The sequence below is a fragment of the Rutidosis leptorrhynchoides genome, chromosome 3 (genome assembly GCF_046630445.1).
Source record: "Rutidosis leptorrhynchoides isolate AG116_Rl617_1_P2 chromosome 3, CSIRO_AGI_Rlap_v1, whole genome shotgun sequence".
In the NCBI taxonomy this organism is placed as follows: Eukaryota; Viridiplantae; Streptophyta; class Magnoliopsida; order Asterales; family Asteraceae; genus Rutidosis; species Rutidosis leptorrhynchoides.
In genome coordinates, this window is record NC_092335.1 from 590,673,200 (window position 1) to 590,677,961 (window position 4,762).

The window sequence follows — 4,762 nt, forward strand, 5'->3', positions numbered from 1 at the left end:
GCCCGCAGTGTTACTACGACGGCGTAAATCCGGTTTTACGGTGTTTTTCGTGTTTCCAGGTTTTAAATCATTAAGTTAGCATATCATATAGATATATAACATATGTTTAGTTGATTTTAAAAGTCAAGTTAGAAGGATTAACTTTTGTTTGCGAACAAGTTTAGAATTAACTAAACTATGTTCTAGTGATTACAAGTTTAAACCTTCGAATAAGATAGCTTTATATGTATGAATCGAATGATGTTATGAACATCATTACTACCTTAAATTCCTTGGATAAACCTACTGGAAAAGAGAAAAATGGATCTAGCTTCAACGGATCCTTGGATGGCTCGAAGTTCTTGAAGCAGAATCATGACACGAAAACAAGTTCAAGTAAGATCATCACTTGAAATAAGATTGTTATAGTTATAGAAATTGAATCAAAGTTTGAATATGATTATTACCTTGTATTAGAATGATAACCTACTGTAAGAAACAAAGATTTCTTGAGGTTGGATGATCACCTTACAAGATTGGAAGTGAGCTAGCAAACTTGAAAGTATTCTTAATTTTATGTAACTAGAACTTGTAGAATATATGAAGAACACTTAGAACTTGAAGATAGAACTTGAGAGAGATCAATTAGATGAATAAAATTGAATAATGGAAGTGTTTGTAGGTGTTTTTGGTCGTTGGTGTATGGATTAGATATAAAGGATATGTAATTTTGTTTTCATGTAAATAAGTCATGAATGATTACTCATATTTTTGTAATTTTATGAGATATTTCATGCTAGTTGCCAAATGATGGTTCCCACATGTGTTAGGTGACTCACATGGGCTGCTAATAGCTGATCATTGGAGTGTATATACCAATAGTACATACATCTAAAAGCTGTGTATTGTACGAGTACGAATACGGGTGCATATGAGTAGAATTGTTGATGAAACTGAACGAGGATGTAATTGTAAGCATTTTTGTTAAGTAGAAGTATTTTGATAAGTGTATTGAATTCTTTCAAAAGTGTATAAATACATATTAAAACACTACATGTATATACATTTTAACTGAGTCGTTAAGTCATCGTTAGTCGTTACATGTAAGTGTTGTTTTGAAACCTTTAGGTTAACGATCTTGTTAAATGTTATTAAACCAATGTTTATAATATCAAATGAGATTTTAAATTATTATATTATCATGATATTATCATGTATGAATATCTCTTAATATGATATATATACATTAAATGTCTTTACAACGATAATCGTTACATATATGTCTCGTTTAAAAATCATTAAGTTAGTAGTCTTGTTTTTACATATGTAGTTCATTGTTAATATACTTAATGATATGTTTACTTATCATAGTATCATGTTAACTATATATATATTCATATATATGTCATCATATAGTTTTTACAAGTTTTAACGTTCGTGAATCACCGGTCAACTTGGGTGGTCAATTGTCTATATGAAACATATTTCAATTAATCAAGTCTTAACAAGTTTGATTGCTTAACATGTTGGAAACATTTAATCATGTAAATATCAATCTCAATTAATATATATAAACATGGAAAAGTTCGGGTCACTACAAAAACTAATAAGAAAAGGTTGCTATGCTGTTCTAGCACACGTCAAGAAAGTACAAACTGAAGAAAAGAGCATCAATGATGTTCCCGTCGCAAAAGAATTTCTCGATGTATTTCTGAAAGAATTACCGGGACTACTTCCACATCGATCTATTGAATTTCAAATAGATCTTGTACCAGGAGCTGCACCAATAGCTCGTGCTCCTTATAGACTCGCACCCAGCGAGATGAAAGAACTGCAAAGCCAACTGCAAGAACTATTAGAACGTGGTTTCATTCGACCAAGCACATCACCATGGGGAGCTCCTGTTTTGTTTGTCAAGAAGAAGGATGGTACATTTAGGTTGTGCATTAACTACAGAGAGTTGAACAAACTTACCATCAAAAACCGTTATCCACTGCCGAGAATTGATGACTTACTTGATCAACTACAAGGCTCGTCGGTTTATTCGAAGATCGATTTACATTCTGGATATCATCAAATGCTAGTAAAGGAGGATGATATTCCAAAAACTGCTTTTAGGACGCGTTATGGTCATTACGAGTTTATGGTTATGCCGTTTGGATTGACTAACGCACCAGCTGTGTTCATGGACCTTATGAACCGAGTGTGTGGGCCATATCTTGACAAGTTTGTCATTGTTTTCATCGATGACATACTTATTTACTCAAAGAATGATCAAGAGCACGAAGAACATTTGAGAAAAGTGCTAGAAGTATTGAGGAAAGAAAAACTGTACGCTAAGTTTTCAAAGTGTGCATTTTGGTTGGAAGAAGTTCAATTCCTCGGTCACATAGTGAACAAAGAAGGTATCCAGGTGGACCCGGCAAAGATCGAAACCGTTGAAAAGTGGGAAACCCCAAAAACTCCGAAACACATACGCCAGTTTTTAGGACTAGCTGGTTACTACAGAAGGTTCATCCAAGACTTTTCCAGAATAGCAAAACCCTTGACTGCATTAACGCATAAAGGAAAGAAATTTGAATGGAAGGATGAACAAGAGAAGGCGTTTCAATTATTGAAGAAAAAGCTAACTACGGCACCTATATTGTCATTTCCTGAAGGGAATGATGATTTTGTGATTTATTGTGACGCATCAAAGCAAGGTCTCGGTTGTGTATTAATGCAACGGACGAAGGTGATTGCTTATGCGTCTAGACAATTGAAGATTCACGAGCAAAATTATACGACGCATGATTTGGAATTAGGCGCGGTTGTTTTTGCATTAAAGACTTGGAGGCACTACTTATATGGGGTCAAAAGTATTATATATACCGACCACAAAAGTCTTCAACACATATTTAATCAGAAACAACTGAATATGAGGCAGCGTAGGTGGATTGAATTGTTGAATGATTACGACTTTGAGATTCGTTACCACCCGGGGAAGGCAAATGTGGTAGCCGACGCCTTGAGCAGAAAGGACAGAGAACCCATTCGAGTAAAATCTATGAATATAATGATTCACACTAACCTTACTACTCAAATAAAGGAGGCGCAACAAGGAGTTTTAAAAGAGGGAAATTTAAAGGATGAAATACCCAAAGGATCGGAGAAGCATCTTAATATTTGGGAAGACGGAACCCGGTATAGGGCTGAAAGAATTTGGGTACCAAAATTTGGAGATATGAGAGAAATGGTACTTAGAGAAGCTCATAAAACCAGATACTCAATACATCCTGGAACGAGGAAGATGTACAAGGATCTTAAGAAACATTTTTGGTGGCCAGGTATGAAAACCGATATTGCTAAATATGTAGGAGAATGTTTGACATGTTCTAAGGTCAAAGCTGAACATCAGAAACCATCAGGTCTACTACAACAACCTGAAATCCCGGAATGGAAATGGGAAAACATTACCATGGATTTCATTACTAAATTGCCAAGGACTGCAAGTGGTTATGATACTATTTGGGTAATAGTTGATCGTCTCACCAAGTCGGCACACTTCCTGCCAATAAGAGAAGATGACAAGATGGAGAAGTTAGCACGACTGTATTTGAAGGAAGTCGTCTCCAGACATGGAATACCAATCTCTATTATCTCTGATAGGGATGGCAGATTTATTTCAAGATTCTGGCAGACATTACAGCAAGCATTGGGAACTCGTCTAGACATGAGTACTGCCTATCATCTACAAACTGATGGGCAGAGCGAAAGGACGATACAAATACTTGAAGACATGCTACGAGCTTGTGTTATTGATTTCGAAAACAGTTGGGATCGACATCTACCGTTAGCAGAATTTTCCTACAACAACAGCTACCATTCGAGCATTGAGATGGCGCCGTTTGAAGCACTTTATGGTAGAAAGTGCAGGTCTCCGATTTGTTGGAGTGAAGTGGGGGATAGACAGATTACGGGTCCGGAGATAATACATGAAACTACCGAGAAAATCATCCAAATTCAACAAAGATTGAAAACCGCCCAGAGTCGACAAAAGAGCTACGCGGACAGTAAAAGAAAAGATATAGAGTTTGAAATTGGAGAAATGGTCATGCTTAAGGTTTCACCTTGGAAAGGCGTTGTTCGATTTGGTAAACGGGGGAAACTAAATCCAAGGTACATTGGACCATTCAAGATTATAGATCATGTCGGACCAGTAGCTTACCAACTGAAGCTACCTCAACAACTCGAGGCTGTACATAACACTTTCCACGTCTCAAATTTGAAGAAATGTTTTGCTAAAGAAGATTTCACTATTCCGTTGGACGAAATCCAAATCAATGAAAAACTTCAATTCATTGAAGAACCCGTCGAAATAATGGATCGTGAGGTTAAGAGACTTAAACAAAACAAGATACCGATTGTTAAGGTTCGATGGAATGCTCGTAGAGGACCCGAGTTCACCTGGGAGCGTGAAGATCAGATGAAGAAGAAATACCCGCATTTATTTCCAGAAGATACGTCAACACCTCCAACTGCTTAAAATTTCAGGACGAAATTTATTTAACGGGTAGGTACTGTAGTGACCCGAACTTTTCTGAACCTTTCTATGATTATATGTTTAATGAAAACTATATTTACATGATTAAATGTTTCCAACATGTTAAGCAATCAAACTTGTTAAGACTTGGTTAATTGAAACGGAAATTTTGTAAACGTCTGATTACCCAGTTTGACCAATGATTCACGAACGCTATAAGTTGTATATGACATGATGATACATAAATGAATAAATATATAT